The sequence below is a fragment of the Drosophila takahashii genome, chromosome 2L (assembly GCF_030179915.1).
Source record: "Drosophila takahashii strain IR98-3 E-12201 chromosome 2L, DtakHiC1v2, whole genome shotgun sequence".
Taxonomy (NCBI): Eukaryota; Metazoa; Arthropoda; class Insecta; order Diptera; family Drosophilidae; genus Drosophila; species Drosophila takahashii.
Window position 1 is genome coordinate 20522632 of NC_091678.1, and position 17402 is coordinate 20540033.

The window sequence follows — 17402 nt, forward strand, 5'->3', positions numbered from 1 at the left end:
CCTCATAAGTGGCAAAAGGCCTTCCAGCAGCGCTTTTTCACGTTCTCAACCCTCGCAACTCCCGAGTCCAGTCTCTCGTTCCTTGAATTTAAATCATTTCCTTCGCTGGGCTCTGCTCTCAGCTGGTTTCTGGGTCAATTAAAGTGAAGCATTTGCTCTTGATCAATTAAGTAAAGTCCAGTGACAGGCCGTTGTCTGAAGAGGCCCTCGCGAGGAGAACGCGGCATTGTTAATTTTAATTCCCATTCGAAATTCGGTCTAAAGCTTGGGGTATACTGTTTTCAGGAGGAATATTTACAATACTACCCGATTTATTTTATGTAATTATTGAAGAAAATTCGATTTAAGGAGAATGTCAACTGAGCGCAGATGTTTGTTTTTACTCAGATGTTTTATATATTTCTAGAAAAACATTTAATTAACTTAATTTTAATAAAATATGACTTAGAATAATTTATTAACCATCAATTATTTAAGTATAAACATCAAGTAATAGGTATCGAATCGCCGAAATGCCTTAAAAACCTTCCTAAATATTTTCCTTCTTTTTTTTGTTTATTTTATTTAAAGTTCTGTGTTGCAAAGGAAATGAATCATTTATGGGTCTTGAATGCTCGAAATGAATTGAGAATTTGTCTTAATCAGCGTTCTAGTGGTGGGAACTTCACTCCCCCTCAAAGAAAATTTCCAAATTCACCAGCCATTACAATATCAAGAAATACCCCAACTGCGTTAGATGCCAGAGCGGAAGTATAAATAATGAAATGAAATGGCTGACAATTAAAGCCGTTTTAACGCGCATTTGTAGCCCGAACACCGCAGGACATTTATCCCAGCCAAGGACAAGGATCCAGCCAGACCAAGTCCCTGCATAACATAGATAATAAATGAGCCTTGAGGGGCTGGGGGCGGCAGCGGCGGCTAAACTGTTTTGACTTTGTTAATAAATTGAAAAATTATGATAATGCCAACGGGACAACGACAACTGTGTGGGCACATTAAATTAAACAAAAGCAGCTCCTGGAGGACTCGGACTTTCAGACTCGTGCAATGCGCAACGCAACATTAAGCAGGCGACGCGTCGCTCCAGGACATTAAGGCCACCGAGGCAATGATGCAACACATTCCGCCGACCGTTGAGGACTCCAAGACGCCGCAAATGCGCAATTACAATCCTGTGCCCTGCGTCCTGCGTCCTGAGTCCCCAGTCCCCGCTTCGGATCGGGTTCCTATATATGTATGAATTCGCATCCGTGTGCGAGGACGAGTGCGTGTGCATATCCTGCAGCCGTTGCCGGTGGCACTGCAATAAAGTGTCACTATAAATAAATAATAACGCCCTCAAAGAGAAGCCAACAGAGACCCGGAAGGAAATCCGCCATGCAAACTATGACAACTATAAGATACCCTATAGCCTAATGAAAATTAATATTTAAAGGAACTATTCCAAAAATGCTTAGATCGAACAAAAATTAATAATTTAATTTACAAGGAAGCTTAAATACTCAAAATCTTATTAATGTAGAACATTATTATGAGAGCCTCTAAAAACTAAAAAAATGATTATTGGTAGTATTCCGAAAATATTTAGATCGTGTAAAATAGTAATATATATAGAACATATTTATTAGAGCTACTAAGAAATAAAATAAAATGCATTTTGATATTTAACTTAATAGGAAACTGTGAATTTTTAGTTCTAATTTATATGAGTATTTTAAGTTGGTAAAAAAATAGTTTTAAAAAAAACTAGACGAAAAAAAAATAAAATGTTTTGGACAGAGTTAATGTCTGAGAAATTAAATAAAATTGGAAAATTTTGGCATACCCCGGAACTATAACGAGTGCAAACTTTTGATAAATAATAGTTTCAATTTTTCCTTCTAATTTATATGAGTATCTTAAGTTGGTAAAAAAATAGTTTAAAAAAAAACTAGATGAAAAAAAAATAAAATGTTTTGGACAGAGTTAATGTCTGAGAAATAAAATAAAATCTGCATATTTCAGCATACCCCGAAACTATAACGAGTGCGCGGTACAAAACTGTCTCCCAGCACACGCTCGTGCAGCAGGGCGCCCGCTGTGCGAAAATATTGAAAAATTGTAATTGTATCTATAAGATACAATTACAGAACGGAGCCTGACACGTGACCGTCGCATCGCATCGGCGGATCGAGTGCGAAAAGTCACCAGCGGCGACGTCCTTCGACGGCACTTAATGGACCAGAGTTCCGAAAAGCAAACAAAAGTAACGCTTGATTGCGGGCGGATCGGTGAAAAGGGCAAAGGGCAAAGGGAAACTGGGGGCTTTACTGGCGAAAAGGGCAGTGCGTAAGCCCTTGGCGAATGCAAACAAACACATTCAAGGGGGAAACGGGAAGGGAAGCGCAGGGAAGGGGATGGAAAAGGGGAAAGGGATGCTGGACAGGAAGACCGGAAGCGACTAACGTGCCACTGCAGATGAGAGATGCGATGTGATGAGTCGCCGGGCGAGATGGAATGGGATGCCATTGGACTGGGTTAAACACGCTCGAGGGCAGGACAACGGCTCCTGCTAAATGCGAAATGTTCCCAGCCAGCGAAAGTGTGAAGTTGAAAGCAGATGTCAGTGGCAAACACTGGGGAGAATTGCAGAAAGAGTTTCAGGGCAGAGTGGGTGCGAATGGGTGTCATGGCATCTCTTTAAAACTAGTACTAGTACTTAATTTGTGAAGATAAAATGTCCGTTTTAAAATAAAGTTTATAGGAGTTTGGATCAGTTTATGCATTATTTTATTTATACACACAATAAAAAACTTGCGTTTAAACTTGTACCTTCTACTAATACTTCTAAAAATATACATTGTTTTACTTTTATTCATTTTGCAATAGTGTTAATATCTACTTTCCATGCATTTTATTTATTTTTCCCTATAACAATCATGAAATAATCGTCTTTAATCGTAAAAAAGAATCCATAATCTTCAACCCTGCACCAGCGATGAGCAAAACTTAAAGTTGCAACCTCCCCTCGGCACACCGCCACTATTAGTTACCCCATTAGCAAATCTCATTATACAAAACGTTTGATTTATGATTGCAATCTATGAATGTGAGAAACGCACACAAAGCATTTCCTGCTGTCTGTAAATGCGGATCTGAAGGACTCTCGAGGAGGGGCGCGTGTCCTCCGGCTGGAAGGCTCAAAGCCAGGCGCATAAGCAAAGGCGCAGGATCAACTTAAGTACAGGCCACAAGGACACACGAGAGACGCGTGTCCGTGGCCCAAAGTCGCATAAAGTATATATAATCTCTTATTACAAGTACGACAAAAGCGACCCGACTGCCATATGCTGCCACGCCCCCCACCCAGTGCCCACTGCCCACCCACCCCCTTTTTTGGCCTGCCCATCCGCAATCTTGGTCTCCCCGTTCACTGCAGGCAGTCCGAATCTCTGGGCCCGAATTTATTGCCCCTGCAGTGCAATGCAAACCGGCAACTGGGAGTGCAACAAGCGGTGGCTCGGAAAAGTATTTATAACTAAGGCATAATGAACTCATATTTTATAACCGCGTTTATTAACCCATTGATAACCAGACGGGCCGAAGAATTTATGCGTCTGTCCCAGGGCCGAACCCATTTAAGAGGGTTGATAGATAGCCAAAAGGCGAGTTGAAGGGGCGGAATGCCTCTGACGGCTTATCGGGGCAGTCCTAAGCAGGCGGGTCTTGTGACAAATAAATGTCATATTAATGTCACAAAACCCACAAGCAGAATTGATTCGCTGCGGTGCTTGGACCCAAACATATATATTTGTATATTCAAATCCCTGCGAAGGGCGACTCAAGAAATGGGTCGGCATACTTCATTTAGAGGTGGAAGCGTGAGACATTTTTATGGCTAGTTTATATAATAATCATACAATGGTTGTATTTATTACAACAAATATTTTTAGGCATATTTGCTATTAAAAATTTTATAAAAAGTAGAAAGTATACATCCTAAAACATTTTTTAATCAAAAGTTAGGACTGGAAAAAAACAAAAAGGTTTTTAAAGCTTAAAATACTTCATGATTTATTGAATAAAAAATCAATAAATTCAATAAATGTAGCTTTTAGCTTTCATCGTGTCACGCTCTCATTCCAGTGTGTGTTTATCCTGCTTCAAAAATGTTATGCATGCTTCGGGAGGCAGGCGTTTTGTTTCAAGAATGTCTGCGATAAGCACGCATTATGGCTTTGGGATAGCCATAAATGGATGTCTTGTTTTCACTGCTTCTGATGGGATTGGGACTACTGGATTAGAGAAACTACTGGCTATTGCCAAACAAATTGCTCACAGATATTACAAAGGAAATTTCAAGATAATACGAGGAAAGAACTGGAAATTGGAAGCGTCTTCATTCAAGCAACGATGACTCGCATTACCCATTGTTCATTTTCGTATTTTGTATTATGCCAATTGTTTCAGGTGCTACTTGTGTGGCTTCGTGGGTTCGGGCTTCCTCAGTTCGTGTTACCCAATTTCTCAATAGCCGAAACAAGGGAAGAACCGAGACCTATTGACCGCCTGCCAATTTCACGTTAATAATACCCGTAAAACGAGCCAATCCCCTAATGAAGCCGTCTGGTCCCAGTCCACCTGCTCCTTAGCCAGTTCTAACTGTGATTCTGCAAAATAGGAGAGAATAACTAAGCCGTGACCAGGATGACCGGACCGAACCGAACCGTATTGTTTCTGGATGAACGCGTGTGGTCGAACAGTCGGCCCTCAGACAAAAGAAAAGCAAACAGGCCAACAGACAATAAATAAACAATAGATCTGTTTAAGGATTGCTACCTCATGTTCCCTACTGTACCCCCACCCTCTGACTTTCCCTTGCCCAGGACATGCGTTTTAAATTTGTCGCCTGCATAAATTTTCCATCCGCCTTCGATTATTCTTTCGCATCCATTGTTGTCCTTTCTTGAGTGCGTGTTTGGCCTAACAAATTTCTAGCTAATGCCCATTTCCTTTCCCTGGGCTCGGTCTTATCCTATCCAATATCCAATATTGTGTAAACAAATGATGGGTGTAGGTGTCACCTTACAGTTTCCTCTGTCATACCATCCTTTTTTCCCTCTAGAAAGCGTGTGTGTCTCATAGATCATGTCTCGGTGGCAGCAGCCTGTTGGATTCGGTTCCGCCCATATCTTTTTGTATCCTATTTTCTAGAATTTGTAGGGATAATCACAATTTATGGTCGCTTTAATATTCATGCATTTTAATAATAATTAAAACAATGAAAAAAAATTTTTTTTTTTTAAATAAAAAGTGTAGTTAAAATTTAAGAAGAATTATTGTTATTTGTTATTCGTATTTGTGGTATTTTTACGCATGCCGTAAGTATTGAAAAAATTGATATTAAATAATATCATGTTTCCCAATTCTCTCCGAGTTCTTAAAAGAAACATTCGAAATTCGTACTGGTCTTTTTTTTACATTTAAAGCATATCAAATTGAGATGTTTAAAGTCAAAATTGATACCACATTAAATCATATCATATCAAGTTTTTGTTGGGAGTGGTAATTGAAAGTTCTTTAAAAATGTCGTTAGCTTAAAGGAGCTAACTGAGCTAATCTCAAGCATATATAAACGAAATAAAAGGTACCTCGTATTCTATACTCCTTGTACACTTACCAAATACCAACTTATTCGAGTCAGTCTCGCTGGGTTGACAGTTGCCAGCAGCTGTTCATGACCATTATCATTTTGTGTTTATCTGTCCCCGAATGCGGGCGAACCTATTGACACAATTGTTTTCGCCCAGTAGAGACCAGGGGTTGGACCTTCTTCCTTGGGACGTCTGACAGTCGGACAATTTGCGCCATTGTCTCTCCCTGGGCTATTTTTAATTATTTGTATTATGTTTCAGTTGTTTACGTTGATGCATTTCAAGTGTAGCCATAACCTCAACCTCTCCTCTCCATTTCCCCATAAATTTCTCCTCGTTAATAGCATTAGAAATTAATGTTCTGCTCGTTGAGGAAACCTAGATGGATAGTGTGCGGCAGCTTTTCCAATATTTGCGCCTGGTTTGGGTTTGGTTTCACTTACATGGTGGTCTGTCACACTTATAGGGGATCTAATGCGGTTACTGTGTTAGGTCAGTTGGGTCAAGCACTTTTTCCCAACTGACTTTCACTTCGATTCCAGCTGCTCGAATCTGAAACCTTAAATTTCAATTATCCGACCTCCCCCAAACCTTCATTCATCATTATCCGCGACCGTCTGGGAGGCTTAATATCACGTTAATACCTTCAAAATTGCCAAGAGCCATGGGAAGGAATTACGCTTTATTGCCAGATAATTTCATTATTTAGCCAAAACATAATCAAATGCGCCCATATCCAAATCCATCACCACATCTACCCCTGCTGCACACACATACACAATTAATTTCATAAGCCTGTAAAAACGTGCCAAAGCAAAGGCGAAAAAATCACACAAAAAAAAATATATACCTAGCGGATCTGATAAACCAGGAGGTGCTAAAAAGGCGGAGGGTTGGGTTTTTGGGAAGACCGAAAAACGAAAAACCGAAGAGAAATTATACATAATCCCGTCGTGCAATCAGCGTGTAAATTATAAGGGACGAAGCCTGTGCCAAAGGACCGCAAAACTTGCTAGCGGTTCTGAAAATAAAGTAATGCGAAATAATCCTCGGTTTGTTATCACACACACACCCGTACACAGAGAGAAAACCCTGGCCCAGCACGACATTCGCCGTGTGCCACACAAAAGCCTAATATCACCGTTTCCACAGGGTGCGGGGAAAGCTGGGAAAATGCAAAGTGGAAAGCGGAAAGCGCAGCCACGATATGGAGACAGGATATTTACACAACGTACAATATTTGCTTGCCGTATGTGGCGCCTCCTTTAAGCTGAGACGTATGTGTAATTCGACCAGGGCAATAGATTTTGCACAGTAAAGTTCGTAATCGTAAGGAAAAACCAAAGGATAATAAAACAAAGTTTGTAATGTGATTTGGTAAAGTAGGTATTTTTTTAATTAATACTTAAATATATTAAAGTATTATTATTTATTTCATTTTGTTGTTCGAAGTCTATAAATAACAAAACCGAATTTTGTATAAGTCTTACTTATAAATGGTTAAAAAATTGAACTAAATAATTTCCTGTATATTCCTAAATTGTACACCATACATTTTTGAAACGCACTGTAAGCCCGTACACATTGAATACATTGTGTCCTTCCACCCAAAAGGGATGATATACGGGATATACGATCCGATGTGGGCGGAGTTCGATAACAGGCAAAGATATTTATTGAGTACCAAGTTTAATTGGTGGTTAGAAATGGTTTATCTTGAATAAAATGGCGTAACCGAAATCTATCGAATTAAATTGATTCAACTAAAATAGATCTTTTGTACGATAAGCAAATCGATTCCAATTGATTGAGACGAAGCTTCAATTAGGGATTAGGGAGCTTTAATTGAATATGGATAACGCACTTTGATAGCAATTAGTAAAATATAAGAAAAGGGTAAATTTCGGTTCATCAAAAATGGAGATCAGCGCTGCGAGGTTTCTTTAAATTCAAAACTAATGGGTATACTTTATTGAATGCCCTCCAAACAGGAAGTCAGCAAGGAGTTCTCAGTATGGATTTCTTCAAAGGATCCCCTCATTATCCGGTTAAGTGTAGAGCCTTCGATAGGCGTCGAATGGAGGAGGTCTGCTCTTTCACTTGGCTCGCTAAAATTGTAAGCGCTCTTTCATATTCCCTCTTTTATTCCTTGTCTGCAACAAAATCAGTTTATAATGGTTTTAATGAAAATTTTTATCTTTTGTTGCGCACAAACACACACACACACAGAAAATGAAGGCTGGCAAGGCGATGAAAAGCCGCATTGTCATCAATTTTTCCTTTGAAAGGAAAAACACAGTAGAGTGGATGAGGAAAGAGGAGGCTGACAAGGCAATCTCCTTTGGCAGGGCGGCTTTGGCACCCGTTTTTATGGCTTCATAGTTTATGTTATGAGCCAATTTTTTAATTTATGCACAATTTTGCTCAGTCGTAAATGTTTAGGATACGGTGTTTGTGTGTGTGTGTAAACCCAACAAGTAGGTCATTGTCACTAAATAGTTGCGGCAGCACAGGCAATTGCCCAAGGGTAGAACCTCTAAAAAATAAACCCATCAGGCCCTTTAAATCCGATTATGTGCGCATGCAACAATTTGGTGACCCTGCTGCTGTTGTGGACCAAAACTGGATTAACGCTTCAATGGGAATTTATTTTCGGGGGAAAGAGTGAGCCATCTACCGAATCCTTTTCCAATCAATTGTTCACAGCAGCCCCTGGCAAAGTTTCGTGTTACTGGCTGTCTGAAATTCGAGCTCGAGTAATTCTTCAAAACATCCCAGATACAAGATTCGAGATACCAGATACGAACTGAGGGTCCCAGAAATTCGGTCGTATTTATTCGAGCTCGCAAAATCTGTTCATAATTCGTGGAAGTAACATGTTAATTGAGTTATCAGAATGCACACACACCTCACAATGGACCTCTAAAAATTAATCTTCCACTCGAGTGTTGTTTTCCGCACTCGTTTGGATTGAATTACATCGGATGACAGCTGTGTGTTCTATCGCCTCTGATTGATTTATTGGATCTCGGTTCTCCTCTTACGGCTACAAAAGGTTAAGCGGAACATTTCTCGGCTGTGACCCAAAACATATTTTTTATTGAGTTGCATACCATGGTGTACCATGACCGTTCAGCCACAGAGCATGAATATATTTGCCCACACAAAAAGCTTTCAGTGCCGAGAAGTCAAGCGTATCGGGCAACCGACTACCAACTGCGCTCCTTACCAATCTATCTACTTATCCATCTATGCAAAAGAAATAACTCGTGTACCGCAGCATTTTATTGATAAACTTCTGCCCACACTCCCTGGGCAACTCTCCTTTCCTCCCCACAATCTAAGGCACACTCCACTGAGCACAAACCAGCTCCATGACGGCCAGACGAGGACTCCCAACTTTTTCATCATTGCAGGCCAGAAAGGACAGACCAAGAAATGCCAGCTCCAGTCTCCAACTCCGAACGCAGGCTTTACAAAAAAGTAAATGGAATAAAATAAAATATAAATCCGGTAGAGCAGTGCGTTATGGAATGTTAAATTATCTACCCTAGCCAATGGTAAAAAATCTCCAAGGGCCATTTAATAAAATGCGAATTTAAGATGACTATTTTAATAATTATAATTGTTTAACACTTAATTTTTCATTGCAAAATAAATTTTCTACACAAAAAAAAAACGATGATCAATTTAATATTATGTGGTATCAATTTTGACTTGATATGCGAGTATATTTACCAGTATTGCACGGTAAAGATTATATGCGTATAAATTTGTGCTTAAATTAATAACATTCACATGAACTTTATTACTCTCTAATATATTAAAGCACAATCTATAAAGACTTACATATTTCTAGAGTTCTTTCCCCACACTATCTAGTTAAATGCAGCGAACTCTTTAGAGTATACCGGATATTAAATATTCTAATGATACGCTTTCTATAAAATTAAAATTTCCCGTAAATTTCGAAAACACACAAAACGTTTATATCCATTTTATATTTCCGAGATGCGCCGTAAATTTCTTCAATAAGTGCCGGGCTCAAACTTTATGGCTGTGGGTCGAGGAGCAGCTGGAGGAGAGCCAAAAGGAAGACACCTTTTTTGGAAATTGATTCGGACGTGAGCCAAAAAATGCAACAACGATATAAATACCATGGGCAAGTGTTCCGCGGCGAGAGGACCGGGGGCAGAAATGATTAACTGCTCCACTGCAAGCCGGGTGAGAACGAGTAATGCGAATAATGTTGTCGCAGTCGGGTAGCTGCAAAAGAAAAATGAATTTAAATCAATAAAATAAAATATACACATACCGTTGGCTGTGTCTCAAGGAGTTTCGATTTCCCCCCTTCATGCAGCGCCACCTAGCGGGAAAAACTAATGAGCAGTGCCTACACGTTTATGGCCAAAAGCCAGAGGCAACTGGCAGGTGGCAGTTGCCTCGCCAGTACGTGAGCCAGTTCGTTCTCCTCGGCTCCGAAGGAGTGTTTAATTTATGCGCCGCATATGTCGCCATACGACAGACTTTCCAGGTATACTATACCATACTTGTGTGTGCAGAGCTGAACTCCTCGCTCCTCCGTTTCTGGGCACGTAGTCCGGACCAAAGTCGGGTTACTCGAGCCCCAAAACTAGACCAGAGCAATGGCAAACTCACACTGGCCGGGGCCAAAAAATTTAATTAAATTGCCCGTTGTGAGCGGCACCATTACAAGTATTATTGTTTGTTATTGGCGCTTCCTGGCCACCGTTCCTCCTCCTGGCTATCTGTATCCAGTTTGTTGAGGTGCCAGCCATAAACAAGTTGCCAGTCGGATTACTGGGATGGTGGAAAAGTTTCCGAAATGTTAAGCTTTTAATTCATTATGTTGGAAATGTGATCTTATTCGCTTTTAAATGAGTAATGGACAGTAAAATTAAGAAAAATAGAATAAATAATATTCGCTTTTAAATGAGTAATGGACAGTAAAATTAAGTATAATAGAATAAATAATAAAAAGAATGTTTGCAAGTTTTTAATTTAAATGTCATTTAAATAGTTGGTACAGTATTTTTAAAGCAAATATTTTAGCGACTTTTTAATGTCAACTATAATTTTTACTTTTTATTTTATTTGTAAGAAAATTGAGTTAAAAAGACTAAAGACAAAATCCCTTAAAGACTTTTCTCCCTTATAAACCTTCAATCGAATGAGATTACGGAAAATCATTCAAGTTTACCTTACGGATTTGCACAATTTAAAAAGCCAAACATCAGTTGCTATTCCTGCCAAAGCTAAAAGGGAGAAGAGAAGAAAATTTAATCCGGTTGATACTCCACAAGCAGACTATACGACACAACATTTATGGTCCGGGGCTGCAATCGAAGATGGGCCAGAAGCCTCATTAATCTCCGACCACATTCAATAATCATGCAGAGCATGGGAAATGGAAATGAATCGGAGGAGGCCAGAGATACTGGTCTGGGCATCCCAGTCATGCATGGCACTTGACCCCTTGCGGCCCATGGGTAGCTAGCAGGAGGCCCAAAGAGAGAGGGTGCTTTAAATTATGCCAATGATTTGTTGCATAAAACCAAGTGGCAAGTGGCAATATGGCAGCAAGTGGATGCCCCAAAAACGGAACCCCCAGCCGGCAAATTGTGCAACTGCAGTCAGCCAAAAGCCAAAGCCAAAGCTGAAGCTTCAGCCAAAAACCCAGAGTCAGAGTCATAGCCAAGTCGAGTAGAGAGCTGAGCCCCATCTCCCGCCCCTTTTTTGGCCGTGCTGATTTTGGCAGCAAGTGGCATTGCCACATTTGTCGGTTGAATGGAGCTGCACACCCATTGCACCACCCACTGCCCATCGTCCTTGTTTCGAGTCTGCATAATTTTTATTCGAAGCCTTGGCAACGTTTCTGTTCTGTTCCATTCGAGTTCGGCCATCTGCCGTCCATCCTCCTCCGGGCTCAAGTTCGGTTCCAGTTCCGGCCATCCTGACTTTGGGTCGAGATCTCCATCTCCATTTCTATCCCATCCTTTCGGCATTTCGGGCAACAGCAACGAATCGGTAATGGCCAAAAGGCAGCCGCATTGCATTGACAATGGCAAATGATTAAGTTGCTTATTCGACAAATTGATGTAGCGTTCGCTGCATCCCAAAGAGATGTGAGTCTGTGTGTTTGGCTCTGGGAGTCCGTATTTCGCCGATATAATGGCTTGGCTGTAGCTGTGGCTGCTTTGTGCAATTGTTTCAAGCTGATGCCAACGGGGAAATCTGTGCGGCAGAATTGTATATGGAGCAAAGCTGAAATGGAAAACATGCATATAGATCAGAGTTAGAGTGGAAATCATCATCCAAAAAGCTACTTAAAGGATGGCACAGCAACTGAAACACATTTAGCTTGGGTAATAAAACCTATAATGTGGCAAAATAAATGTTTAAATTATTTTATAATTTGGTGTATACAAATAATTAATATATTACTTTAATCTGCATGAATAGTACTCAAATACTAAATAAATAACAGCTATTTTATTATCAAAATTCAGCTCTCCGAAGGGATTAAGGTTTCGTATTTCTTCTAATTATATACAATGTATAACCTTTAAACTACAAATACCTACCAATTAACACTTAATTATGACATTTAATTGCTCTGGTAACATTTTTACTTTGATTTGTTTCCTATTTTTTGAAAAATTGTTCAAGCTCTAATAACGTTTTCATTTTAATATGAAAAATTACTGACCAAGATATGCCATACAATAAACCAATTTATCGAGGTTGACAGAGACAGCCGTTCGAATAACACCAGTTCGACAGCGTTTGATTAGCCAAGTTTATAAATCACATGAGTGAAACTTGTCATTGGCCGCTTAAAGTACAGACATTGGATCCCAATTCTCCCCAACCAATCGCAGGTTCAGCGAGTGTTTTATGAGCCCTGACTGCAAAATTTAGCGTCAACACAAATAACCAGAAGTAACCCACCAACTCACTTGATTCTCGCTGGAACTCGTACATAGGCAGCCTTCCATACTTGGGACAATTAATCACACCGTGTCCGGCATATGTGGGAAATTTTCGGCCAACTTGCTAAGGGGAAACTCACAGTCCTTGCCAAGAGGAAAGTGGAAATGGAGGTGGAAGCTCGCAAACAGTTTGCGATGAATAATGACAATTGGCAGAAAGTCAAAGGCAAAGTCAAAGGCGCCAAGCGACGAAAAGTGGCGGTGCAAAATGATAAATGAATGCAGGTGGTGTCGTTTTTCTCTTTTTTTGCTGGGTTTAAAAAAGGAGGCAGGAAGGCTAATCGATTGACAACGTCGGCAAAAAAGTGGAAAAAAGTTTTTAATGAATTTTCAAAAGGCGTTATAATCAAAAGGAAGACGAACTTCCTACACAGTTCGGTTCGACGAAAATCCTCCAACCACTCGAAAAGATAGACAGTCTGCGACTGGAGGCACGCCCGAGTAATTCAATAAAACTTTGCGACAAATGAAGCGGGAGCAGGAGTTGGAGCTGTACACTGTAAATAAAAGTGTAGCTCAGAAAAAAAAAAAAAAAAAAATACAAAATACAAGCAAAATTGTAAACAGGATAAATAGATAGTACATTGATTTATCAATTCACTATGCCATAAATCATATTGAAATCCCACAATTTATATTTGTTTAATTACCATCTGAAAAGTGCAGGATATCTTTTAAAAAAATGTTTCTCTTTATGAAATGTTTTTGTAGAAATAAAATAGGGTAATTTTCAAAAATATTTTTGTTACAAAATTAACGTTTTATAATACATTCTTTTAGTTTATCAATTTTTTACCAAGTGTGGCTGAAGTTGGGTAACCGTAACTCCAATCAAGCGATGGCTGGCAAATGAAAATCATTTCCTTCCATGTCATTATTATGTATTTTAAGCCAACTCGCGATGGTTTTCACTTTTCAACCATTGGCTTTGACTCATCGACACAGCGCCAGATACGGGGCTACAGATAGAGCTACAGATATAGATGCAAAATACTGAGATACAGCCCTTCGTTACACCACCGAGCAAACGAAATTTTCCTTTGGCGTTTGTCTGGCGTTGTATGCTTTCCGTTTCCGCTTCCTCGGCCGTTTGCAGTTTTGTTGCTGACGGTGCTCCCTCTCACTCTTACTCGCTCTTTGTATCCCAAAACTCCTTTCCCATTTCCCATTTTCCCAGCGACGGCGGCAATTTGGAGAATTTTTCACATAAAAAATAATAAGAAAAGTTGTATGCTAATGTTGTTCTCTGTTCTGTTCGCTCTCCACTCCTTCGGCTTCGTTCCGCTGCGTGTATTGAAAAAAGTAAAGAAAAGAAAAGAAATTGAAAAACAATTTTTGCATTTGGCATTTTCACAGCGGGAAAATCGGTTGGGGTCGAGTGGAGAAAGTGGCTTAAGCAGCTCTTAGCTTAAAACTTAAGAACTGTCTATGGACATTTCTTAAGCCTCCAGGAAGGTTGGCCTTTAAAACTGTTTTCTTAAAATTAAAAAGGTTTTATTGAAATCAGAAATTGATTTGAGCTTTATATAATCTTAATCTAAATTCGATTTCTACAAAACACACTTTACATTTGTAATTATTAACTGCCTTAATTACTTACCAAGTATAGATAGGATTAGTTTCCAAATTAAAATCTCTCTTTTGGTCAATGTCAATGACAACCTTAGAAGAAATTAGCTCTAACTCTTTCAAAAGTCCTTTCATTTAAGCACTCACTCAATCCACCACAAAGGACGAATTAAATCTTTAAAAGTAATTCCGAGCGGCGAACTTCATCAACTTTTTAATTAGTTTTGCAATCGAAAAAAAAACTTTTTGAAGCGAAACGAGCTGATGCAACAATCATAGGATCCATACCAGAAGCCGGCAAACTTTGCTTCATAATTTCAAAGGTAAATATTTATTTTCCAGCTAATGCCCCGTGGCCATAATCAACAGCTTGAAAATGCCAACCGAACCGCACTGAACCAAACTGGACCGCGTCGCACTCTCAACAAAGTAATCAATTTTTTGAGGACATGCCAACCCCGACCGACTTTGGCAAAAGTTAGGTTGCAGTTAGCCAAACCGTTAGCAGAACTGATGCCTATCCGCTACCGATCAGTGTCGCCCATTTTGGCTATTTTAATGGAAAACAGGATATCAAGATATTTAATAAAAATATTTTTTAAATGATAACATATTTTGAAGATTGCAACTCAATTTTATGTTTTAAAAAACTTATGTTTTTTATTTAGTTGTAATTTCTTTAAAACAAAAGTCTTAAACGTTTTGAGAAGTCCATATTCATAATTGGTACTTATCTAGAGGTGGAGAAATATGGAAGTTTTTGATGTTTTAAAAGGCAAACATCGATGCAACATCGAAAATCATCGATGTTTCTTCACCTCTAACTTTTACCTGTTGCTACACTCATAAAAAAAAATCGAAGAATTTCCTTAAAATCTAGAAAATTCTTTCTTGAATTTTTTCCATCAAGTAAGGTTTTCTGTATTCAAAGGACAATTTTCTAATAACAAGAAATTTTTTTTCTATTTTCAAAGGTAGGCCGATTCAATGGCGAGATTTCCAAAATTTAGAAATTAATTTTTATGAGTGTAGTTACCTTTACAAATGAATTAGTAGCTCAAATATGCAATATCCCTGCGCCAAAAAGAAACTTTACTATCCAAAATGACTTATTTTTAATTAATAAAAAGTTGGGACAGATGTTTAACTCGTTGAAATTGTTTAGTTAGCTGTTTTTGGTTGGCCAGCAAAAGTTGTCATCACTGGCAGTTACTCATCAACCCACGCCAGCTCATCCGGCGAAAAGTTCAGACATCAGGCAGCCGCAGGGTGTGGAGAAAGGTAGAAAGGTGGAAAGGTGGGGAGGTGGGTAACTGGGGAACTGAGGAACTCGGGGGCAGGATCTAGAATGGGGCATGGCCGATGGCTTCCCAAATGGCACCCAGCGGACTCCACTCTCGCTGACTGACGACCAAAATGTCGCCCACTCTCACTCACTCTTGTTTTCCCGCTTTTTCCACTTTTTCCGCTCACCGGTTGCTGGTGTTTTATGGCACTGTTGGGGGGGTGGGAGGAGGTTTTCCACAGAAAAGTTTCGGTGCGCTAAAAAATTGAAATGCTGCCTCACGTGCCACGAAATTTTTTATATTTGTTGATTTTTGGCTTAGAGTGTTGACCGAAAACAAAGTTTCAGTTGGCTTTTGTTTTTCAATTTCAAGTTTTTTTTCCGCACTCACTTTTGCGATGGTTTCCTTTTTCCGCCCATTTCTGGGCTTCGGTTTCACTGCGACCTCTTTGACGTTTTGGATTGTGGGTGCGTACCGCTGTGGCTTCCATTTATTTGGCCCCGCTGCCTTACCACCGCTTGCGTTTTTAATAACTTAATATCCTTTGTACCCGCGCGGGGTATTCGTAGTTTAATTTGATTGAAACGCAACTATTCGAGTTCACCGATTTTGAGCCCTTTGATTGGCTTCCTTTGACTCCATAAATCTTTGTCGACCACAAGGCGATTTTTATGGATATTAACTGACTGCTGGCAATTTGTTCAAAAGTCAAAGGGATGCTCTTTTTTGCATCGATGTCACCCGAGTCACGAGTTCGCTGCTCTTTCATCGATATCACTTTGAAGTTTTGAACTTTTAAGAGTTAGTAGAAAGTTTTGGTGGATTTTTCTGTGTTGCAGATTGGCCACAAAGTGTTTAATGTGTGCAGGGAAATGTTCCAAATTGTATGTTATATTTTAAAAAAGGTTCATTATTTTTTTATTTTTAATTTAAGAGTAAAGCTTGCTCTTCCGACGAGAAGATGTAAGCAAGAACAACTTTTTAAAATGAACTGAATTTATGCATAAAGCTGGAGATTTGTGACTCTGTATAAGCCACTTTCGTGGAGCTCTTGAGTCGGGTCCTTGGTGGCATCGTTCTTATTAGCTTTCGATTTGCGTAGTGGCTTTAGCTAAATGCCTCGGTTGCGGGCACGTGCCAAACGAGCAGCCCACTCGGAGCGTTTTTTAAAGGATCAGGGGAGCAGGAGGAGGTGGTCTCGTCCAGGGGCGGACCAAAACTAGTCTTCCCTCGTTGATGGTGTGACGGGCATATTAAAAAGGACGCTGCCAACATCATGTCCCCAGCATGACGTGCCAAAAACTAAGTAGTGTCAGCATGGCAATCAAAAGGCATGCCATGACCTGGGCACTCCCCTCGTCCCTCCACAATTCAGGTGCAGGTGTGCGGGAAAGGACCTTACCAATGTGGGTACAGTAGGTCCTAAATACGAGGAACATTTATTTTAAAATCACTTGTTTTTATAGGTAGGAAGTTCCTACTAGGAACTTCAGTTCAAAACTTATTAAATTTAAAAATTTTTGTTAATGTAACAAGTTTTAATCAGTTAAAAGTGGGAGCCCTTTTGAACCATTAGAAAATATATTGTAATCTACTATTTTCATTTCGAGTTTTTAAAATATAAATAAAGAATTTTTTCAAATATTTTCAAATATGTTTTAATAATATAGATTATCCTTCGCCATACAGAAATTAAACAAAATATAAACTTTATAATATTTAGTATAATAATACAGAGTTAAAATTTTATATTATTCAGTGGAAATTCAATACCACACTTTTATTCTGGACAAAGTATATTTTTAATACAACGAGTATCAAGACTGTTTTTTTTTTTGGCGTACATAGAAAATTACGAAAGAAAGTTTCCGCATCCGAGGGAAGCCTGTAGTCGGAGG